The sequence below is a fragment of the Diabrotica undecimpunctata genome, chromosome 3, assembly GCF_040954645.1.
Source record: "Diabrotica undecimpunctata isolate CICGRU chromosome 3, icDiaUnde3, whole genome shotgun sequence".
NCBI classification, from domain to species: domain Eukaryota; kingdom Metazoa; phylum Arthropoda; class Insecta; order Coleoptera; family Chrysomelidae; genus Diabrotica; species Diabrotica undecimpunctata.
The window spans coordinates 132718249-132728505 of NC_092805.1; the positions used below are offsets into that span (position 1 = coordinate 132718249).

Below are 10257 nucleotides of genomic sequence, written 5' to 3' on the forward strand. Positions count from 1 at the left end.
CCTTTTTCTAGCTGGGTCATTCTGTTCTATCCGTCTTAGATGCCCTATCCACCTCAGACGCCCTATCTTAATATGTTTTACGATATCTGGTTCCTGATATATTCTATAAAGTTCAAAGTTGTGTCGTCTTCTTCACACTCCATTGTCATAGATTACGGATTCTAGATTCTAGACTAAAGAAATTATTGTACAATAGTTTTTGCGATGAGTGCGTCTGGAGGATACATTCCACCAATGTTGATCTTTCCTAGGGGATGATCAATGGGTTATCACTGCTCCGACAATGGCTGGATAAATAACGTGCTGTTTTAGGAGCGGTTAAAGCACTTTAAGTACCATGTCTGTTTTAATTTGCATTTCCGTGTTTTATTAATACTTATCAATCACACAAGTCATATTTTACTGTATATATATTCATTTATATATTCATTTTGTAAATCTAATTCAATTCACCTCATATCCATACCTCAGAACACTTCCCATAGGCTACAGCCCCTCAACCTTCCATTTTTTAGCTCTCTTAACGGAGTCTGTAATAAACAATGTGAATTATATCTTAGATCAAATCCATGTCAGAGAATAACTAACTTTTAGTTAAAATAACTGAAATTTTCAACAAAGCCCTTCTAAAAGTTGTTACAATGAAGAAAGCGATTGCTGGCTTTAGATCTGCTGGTATTCATCCTTTCGGCCCAGATAAATTTAAAGATGAAGATGTTTTGCCTGCTAAACAGATTCTACCAGTCGTAGAAAATGAAGTAGAAGAACATGGATCATCTGATACCGACCAACTGGAAGATCATATTAATCATATTAATGAAAATGGCATTAAAGCCAATTAAATTTATTCTATTCCTGGAGCATCAAAAGCCAATGTTTCTTTTTTTGGATTTATTACCACTACCAAAAATCCACATAATCTTCAAAAAACTGGGACGTGTACAAAGAAACGATCTAAAATCCTGATATCCAAACCGATGAAAACTATTCTCCAAGAAGCTGACTTAAAGAGCAAAAAGAGAAACGAGAAGAAGGTAGCTGCTACAAAGAAAACAATTTTTGGCAAAGAGGCCAAAAATCAACTCATGTTAAGAAGAATAAATTTCAAGAAAATAAAACTGAAGAATCGGAATATGACGAGGAAGACATCTGTGATGGTGATGAACTGTGGATTCGACTAGACCAGAGAACATATGTCTGATTTGTGGAGAATTTGGGAAGGACAGAGAATTGTGTTATTAATATGCATCTTGTTTGGGTTGGGCCCATGTCCCTTGCGCTGCGAGAAAAATTTCGAAGGACTATATATGTGATATATATGTTGAATAATAACTTAGTATAAAATGTTTTTTAATAAAAAAAAATCGAACTGTATAATTTTTAGAATTTGCGTAAGAATTCCCGATAGAATGTGTAAAATTACCCTCATAGATGCATAATTTTGGCACCAAATAAAAAAAAATTGTATTAATAATTTCAGAATGTGTGTGAAATTTACCATTTGTCTCTGTGTCTTTACTTCTATGATTAACTTTCTTGAGTTAACTATATTAATTTTAATAGTTTTAATAACTTAATAAACAACAATAAAGACTTAATATATAATAATATATTAATAATATATAAATAAGCTTAAGTGCATAGAATTCTCCCACTTTCCCTTAACACTTAAAAGGAAAATATACGAGAGACAGAAATATTTAAAAAAACTAAAAATTCAATTAATGAAGAATTAAATAACTTTGCTATAGATACTAACCATTAAACTTTTTAAATGTAGGTATATAAAGTGTTATAATAATTATGATCTAGTTATATGTTTCGTTATATTTGTCCCTACGAAAATATAAAAACTTTTCAGCCCCTTCTAATTTAGTTTAGCTAAACTAAAAAAAGATTACCCAGCGGATAAAAAAACTTCTACTACCCTCAGATCTGTACGTCGCTAATATTTGCATAAGAAGTTCTTAGCTTGTACCTGAACCAGTGGTAAAATTATAGATGCATGTAATAAAGTCCGACATATGCGATCGGAATCTGTAAATTAGAGGGATGATCGCTGCAGTCACAAGAGGGCACCAAGAAGCTTTGCAGTATTTTTAAGAGAGGGCGCTAGTATTTTATAAAGAGAAATTAATTTACTTCTTTATATTTGAGTAGGTTTTTAGTGTTCGAATAGAAAATGAAATTAGTAATTAACTTTATTTATACATTATATAACGTTTTAAGATATTTAAATTATAAATTAAAAAAAATTATTTTGCGAGTACCCTTTAACGGATAAAAACTATTATCAAAATAAACATGAAAATTATAATCTTGACTTTACTGTTAGAGTATCTTTATGTACCTATATTCAATTTTCACAAAATAGTCAAACTATTTAATATTATTTAAAAACACATATGAAAACTTTATTGAATATTTATAAAATCTTTCGTTTTTCATTTAATTGCCTTTTGATTCGTTATTACCTAGGGCATTTTAATTTGACTGATAATCGCAGCAATCTATCTACCTAGTCCGATCTACAATCCTCAAAACATAGCAATTTTTAAGACAGTTTAATATATTATGTTTCTGAAAAATTCAGTCTCTCTTCATCTTACATACCACAATTCTTTTTTTAAAAATTCATGAGTTCCAAATTCTCTTGTTTCTAAGAAGACGATTTATTTCTATAGTTAACAATCTTTTGGTACTAGAGTGGTTTTTTGTAATCTTAGAAAAACTTCTTCATTTTTTATTTGTACTTTATTTCTTTTTATTTTAACATTTTTAGTTTTTTAAATTAAGGTATCAAAATCAGACCACAGGAATGCAGACAGCCACACTTTCAAGAGAAATGAATAAAACTGTTTCGAATGCAATCAGGAGAGATTTAAGGAAATTTAAAACTGATAATATTAAACGCACTATAGAGGATAACAACAGCCTAAAAGTTCTACGTAGAAAGCTAACGAATGGAAAATGCGAAATTCATAAATTAAGAAACAAGCAAAATGAAAAAACGTCACTTAGAGACGAGTTAATACAGGTCGTCAATATTGATGTAGACGAGAAGATCAAACAGGAATACAAACAGCCATTTCAAAGATCAATAATCAAGGTTCCGAACTAATGCCTGAGATAAAAGTAGATGAGATTCGACAAGCATTAAGACAAATAAAAAATAACGAAGACCCAGGAGAGGATGGAATTGTAACAGAAGTTATCGTAATTAGAGGAGATATGCTATTAAATAAATTAAGGAAACTGTTTAATCTATGTTTGCAGCAAAGAGAGGTGCCCAAAAAATAGAACAATGCTACAACCATCCTTTTGCATAGAAAAAGATAAAGAACAGACCTAGCAAATTATAGATCTATTAGCCTGTTGAAGCACATATACAAGCTCTTCACTAGGTTGGTGACATCAAGATTGAAGAAAAAATTAGATTTCTTCCAACCGAAAGAGCTGACAGAATTCTGTTCACATGGTGGTACCAATTTAATTAAGCACTTTACTTTCGTTCTGTTATTCCTCTGTTCTTATTCTATTATCTCTGGTGATTGGTAGACATCTTCTCATAAAGTCCAATTCAACTTTTCTTATTTTATTTCTTATTGTTGTTGTCATTGGCCATACTTCGGCTTCATATAAAATATTTAACACTATGTTCTACAAATTCCTTTTTTTTTTGTTTTCCTGGATTAGAATGTTGTTCTATATCACTTCATGGAGTGCTTTCGTGGCTTGTTTTTACCGTGCTATTTTTATTTCTATATCTTTTATACAAGTATCATCTCGGTTTATCATTGTCCATAAATACTTAAAAGTACTACAATTCTAGTCTGCAACCTCGGATCCAATACATAAATATTCGATCTTATATATATTTATCCCCATTGCTCATAATCTGCCTTTAATTTTGTTATCATATATTTCATATCCTTCCTGTCTTGTGCCAAAAGGGCTTGATCATCTGTGAAAAGTAGTGAATATAATATTTTCGTATAATCAGTTGGCTATTTAGATAAGTTCGGATACATGTATAATGAGTTTTTAAATCTTATATTGTTTTATTATTAGTTGAGTGTTTAAGATTGGCTGTTTATATTTCTATTAGTGTCTTGCTAACTTCAGTTACTTATACGATTGATTAATTTTTGTTGATCGTTTAAATGATCTGCAAAATAAATAATATCATCTGCCTCTCCAATGTTATTCAGCCCTTCATCGTTTATCAACATTCCAACATTCCTGTCGCGTTATTTCATAGTTTTCCTAAAGACACATTTAGAATAAATGTTGAATAGTATAGGTATAATATACATCCTTGTCAGTTCTTGTTCAATTTTATCAATTAATTGGTTTTTTATTTCGATTTTGGCCGTTTGATTTTAATAAATGTTTTTGATAAGTCTCAGGTCTTTGTCGTCTATTCCAGTTTCTTTCATTAAAGTTATTAATTTGTCGTGATTATCCTGACCACTGCTTTTTATTAATCTAACGCATATGTATATTTTACAATTTTTATTCCTGTGTCTCTGAAATAGTACGCCAAAAAAAGGCCTTTTGTGTTTTCAGAGCGACACGAAAGCCGAAAATTGTGTTCTTGTTAATTGATCTTTGCATTTAGTATATACTCTTCTTCATTCTATGGCTCATAAGGCATATATTCTTATAATCTTTACATTTTTTTTCAGTGGGTTTTTTGAAAGATAAAAGTTGATTCTACCCATTCTGAAATATTTATTAGCCATTCTAAGCCGTTGTGGTCCATAAGTTTTAAGAATTCAGAATGAAAATTATCAGATCCTACTGCTGTACTTTTAATGAAGTACTTTACTTTCTCATTTATCATTTAAAGTGTATTCAGATTTATGAGGTATTCTTTTGATAACTTGCTTAAAAATCTCACGGTCGAATCTGGATTTACCTTTCCAATAGGATCCTGGTACAATTTTCATGAACAGTAGCCGAAATCTGTATATTTCTTATCGCTATGATAACTTTTAGTAGCGATATTTATGTTAGGGTCTAATGCAGCGGTACGTTTGGTCGTTCGGATTTGACTTTAAACTGTAGGTCCTGTATATCTGTGTATACTTAATCATACTATTTAGGGATATATGTAGAGTGGCCTAAGCTCAAATTTTCCCTAAATCTTATGGTATAACCGAGTTAAGTTTCCTATTTCTATTATTAGTTTAAACCTTTAACAACTTTTTATATGGTATCTCTGGGTTTAATTATATGGGAATATAAAATGATATTCTTAATGTTGACCCGATTTTGGTATCATGAATATTTCTATTACTTTCCATAATCTTAAGACCTATTTCGGTTTTAGTTTTTAATGTTATCAGTATATTATAGTTGTAATCAGTATTTTATGCAGTGTACTCGTAAATGAAGAAAAATTAATCTCTCTAATCAAAAAGAAAATTATGTCCTGCGACGACCATGGTATATTACTATAGAATTCTTAAAAAAAAACGCACAATGAAGCAAAAATGGCAATAGTTCTTTTTGTAAAATGGCATAAAATTTTATTAATTAAAATTTTTAAAAATTATCCAAAATGGATTTATAAATTTTAAGTTTTCGATCATATCAGATCATCATCAGTGAAAAACCTACAAATAAGTATAAGCATTTAAATTATATTGTAACCATTTAAATTATATGTATATATACATATAAGAGTAAGAAAAAAGAAGTACTTGTGACTCGTTTGGAAAAAATACACTTGCAAGTAAATTTTGGACATATTCTTGGGACATTGCATTCCATTCATCCTGTGCAGCAAGCCGAAGCTGCTCTATCGTATTTGGAACGGGATTTCTTTGTCGTATGCTGCATTTTAGGTGATTACACATGTGCTCTATTGGATTTAAATCCGGGCTAGAGGGTGGCCAATCCAAACTTCGAATTTGGACCTCATCAAGATAATTACTTACTATGGCAGCGGCATGTGGTCAAGCATTATCGTGCATTAACGTAAATCTTTCATATCGAATGTAATCAACATATGACAAAACATGATCTTGCAGGATGTTTTAAACGTAAGAAGTACCAGTTATCCGTCCAATCACTTCCACAAGTGCGGTACGTACCTCCCAACTAATACCTTCCCAAAGAATTATGCCATCAACTCCAAAACTAACGGCCTGGGCGAGACTGCAGCTGGCGAATCATTCTCCAACTCTTCTGTAGACATAGTTTTGACCATCTGGCTTCCATAATGGGATTCTGGTCTCATCAGTGAAAAGAACGTTTTTCCAGTTGTCGATATTCCACTAAATATGTGTTCTTGCAAATTCCAAACGACGAATTTTATGATTTTGGAGAAGACGTGGAACTTTGGCGGGGCGTCTGGGCTTTAGGTTTGCTTTATTTGATCTTCGTCTAACTGTTTGTGAACTCATATTAATTTGTCTAACATTTAATAGCTCATTTCTGAGGTGCATCGATGTCAATGAACGATTTCGTGTAGAATTAAGAACCAAAAAACGTTCATCAATTGCGGTTGTGCACCTTGTGCGTCCTTGACCAGGCCTTAGTACAAAATTTCCTGTTTCGCGGTACTTTTTTAGAGTATTTGAAACTATAGATTCAGTTCTGGTGGACATATCCTTCCTCGTACAAAATTACAATATGTGGTACTTGGACTTCATCGCAGTGCCAAATTGGTGGGATACTTGTTTTAAACTTAGTTAAATCAAAACAATATTTAATAAAACTTAATAAATTAAACTAAAAATAACCGAATTAGTATGATTTTTCCTTTGCGTGAAGAAGGATTTTTACGATAAAATGTACGAATGACACTAACCACTGAATAAACGTCAAAATAAACATCAAAATATTTCAAACCAGTTGAGTACATCAGTCTTACTACATGAGTATTATCACTAATCTAAAATTTTTTTAAAATAATAGTGACTACAAAAAAAATTGGAAAATTCCAAAATATTCGATATTTTTGTCCATTTATAAATGTTTTGTTGTAAGAAATAGAGACAATATGTTGAAAACCAGATGGTTCAGAAAACCCATATGTAGTAATAGATTTATAAGCTATTACTCTTATCATCCAAATAAGATGAAAATGAACTTTGTAACAGGATTAAAAGAACGTGTTTTAAAGCTTTCTCATCCAGACTATCTACAACAAGAATTGTTAAAAAATATTTTAATTGAAAACTCTTATCCTCCAGATATGCTACATAGGATGCTTTTTTCTAACATTGTTAATATGAATACCTTGACACCATTTTTTGCTAAATCTCAGAACATTGTATCCAACAATCAGAACATCTATTATCATTCACTACCTTTTATACCATCATTAACACCTAAATTAATACAACACTAAAGGTTCTTGACAATATAAAAATAGCAACAAAGAACATCAAAACTATTTCATCTTTATATTCCAAAACTAAGTATCCTATAGACAAACTAGATAAAACAAATGTATCATACAGCATTAGTTGTACTGTATGAAGCTGAGTATGTTGAAGAGACCCGGAAGAAATCTTTCAAGACGCATTATTTCTCACAAAAGTGATTGCAGAATTAAAAAACCATCTTGTGCTTTGGCAGAGCATGTAATCGATAAAAACCATACTATGGATTTTGATAACATTAAAATTTTGTGTAGTGAAAGTAATAAATTCAAAAGGACTTTTTTGGAAATCGTTTGTATTAGTAAAAGTGATAATAATTTAAACAAAAGATCAGAAATTCAAAATCTAAGTAAAATTTATAATTATATTATTTCTTTGTAGTTTATATATGAAACCAGTAAAATATTACATTTTGATTTAATTTTTTATATATTTGTTACATTTTTTCAGACATCTATTAATGGTGAATAAATCTCCTTCTTTTTTGTTACTAAACAAAAAAGAATTTTTAAACAAAATTTTATTTTTGGCAATATAATTGTCAAAAATAAAACAAGTTGGCATTTATGACATTGAGGCTTAATTGTAATTGGTCGCTATTCTAACTTTATAAATTCAATTGTTTTTGTGTTAAGAAACTTTTTCAAAATTATCTTAAAATTTCAGAGAAACATTTATTAGATAAGAACTTTTTATAATAGTTCTTTTTGAAATATGTTAGCAGCAATTTTATTAACCAAACTAATTTTATTTGGTGAGTTAACAAATTTTTTTTCTTTCTAGTTCAACTTTGTAAGATATTTTGTATTTTTTAGCAGCTCTTGATAATAATTGTAAACACAATTGAAAGCTCGAGATAAAAAATAGTTAACCAATAGCCTTTTTATTGACTACAACCCATCCAAAGATTTATATATATATATATATATATATATATATATATATATATATATATATATATTTCTTCTTCTTTAGATGTCGTATCTTTTAATCGCAAGTTGGCGATGTTTTCAGCAACCAGGTTATTTATTGTCTACCAATAGAACTCTTTTCTTCTATACATGTACAAATATTTCTTTTATCTTATTATGATTTTTGTATTCTGATCATCTAAAATTGGAGTACGAACGCTAAAAAATAAAAATAAAAAAATTATTAACAAATTATCTTCACATTTTATATAGACTTTAATATATTTACGTATTTTAGTTTCATTACTCTAACATAATAAGTCTCATTATTTCACGATCCCCGAGGAAAATAAAGCTTTGGCGAAAAATCCCAAAAGCATAGTGTGGGACGGAAACTGGATCCTGGATAGAACGCAACAATAAATAAAAACTCTCGACTGCAAACAAACAAAAAGATCGTTGCATTATAAAACGGTTTTAATTTAGAAAGTTCCGTTTTATGGAATCCATGTAGGGAAATGTAATAAGCAAACTTTCATCCAAACAATTTTAACTATAGTTTTTATTGTATTGTACTCGGGAGTATTTTATTAAACAAGTACTTTAGATTACGTACAAGTTTTCGCTGTGGCTCCCAGTTCAATTATAACTCAAAAAACTGTTTCAGGTTTGATAAGCAGTTCTGTGGAAAAGGCGCTTCGATTTTCTGGATGTCTGATGAAGTCTACAGGAGACAATGGAGATGAATAGGAGACTTGTATAACGATGATAGTTTTAATATATTTATTATAAAAATATTAAAAATCTTTAGCTTTTAACTTTTCATTAAGTTTCAGGCTAAAAAAGGGATACGGGATATTATATAGTTCGTTCGCTGTATCTTTGCACATGTATGAAATTATTCACAAACTATTTTTAAATTTTGTCTCATTTCTACTCACAGAATATAAAATGTTAAAATTAAGCCGCTTTTCCAGTCCTTAAGTCCAGCCCTTAAGTCCAACATTTAATAATACATCAGACAAAGACAGTAATATAACAACAGTCTGTGATAAATTCTTATTATTGAACCTGCTTATTGTCAACTTCACAGCGTTGTGGTGTTTACAAAAATTATATTCATATTGTTTAATTTTCCATTACATTTTCGTGCCTTGAGTTTATAAATTTTCTCAAAAAGAGTTGTTATAACGACTAAATGTTCACTTAGTGTTGGATTCCTTGATGTAAGTATAAATTTTGCAGTTAAAATTTTCTTACCTTTAATTTGACGTATCATTTTTGAATCTGGCTAAAACTCTGTCTAACGGATCAATATAAAACATTATTTGTTGTCATAAATATCAAACAAATATCAAACAGAATAGTTTTTCAAGGTTTTTAATTTTAGAATATGCCTGGAAATACATTAAATTCTCAATCCCAGCAACTCGTACTGAATTTGTTTGAATATTTTGAGTTGGAAAAAAGGAACGGAGGACCCTTATTGGCATCTTCGGCTTGTGCTCAAGAGGTATTGTAATGAATTGTATGTTGTTTAATAATTTACCTAACATGAAATTGTTTTTAATTTAAGAGGGTAGTTGCTGCCTTGAAAATATCACGGCGTACAGTATGTACAATTAAAAAACGAAAAGAAAGCAATTCTGTCCTTTCAAGTACAGGCAAAATTAGACGTCGTCGTAAAAGCAAGACAACTGATCTGCCTGAAGGAACTAAAATGGCAGTACGAAATACTGTGTACAATATGTACCTACAAAGTAAGTATAAGTTGATATTGTACAAAATAAAAACGATCTGGTTTATACCCCAGCCAATAGATGTTTCACATGAACATTAACACTTCTAAAATAAAGTTTCACTATTATTACTAGTTTTTATTTTTTTTTAGAAAAGCATGTTAGTCTACAAAGGTTAAAATGTGAATTTGAGGAAAAAGAAGTTGTTAC

The 10257-nt window shown here is 30.0% G+C and overlaps 1 long non-coding RNA gene across 1 annotated transcript; it reads left to right on the forward strand.

The window, feature by feature from the left end:
* The first annotated feature begins 9382 nt into the window (after positions 1–9382).
* LOC140436174 (uncharacterized) lies at positions 9383–10001 on the forward strand. The gene is made up of 3 exons (XR_011950258.1): positions 9383–9534; positions 9699–9821; positions 9885–10001. It is a non-coding gene; the product is annotated as an uncharacterized lncRNA (long non-coding RNA).
* The last annotated feature ends 256 nt before the right edge of the window (positions 10002–10257 follow it).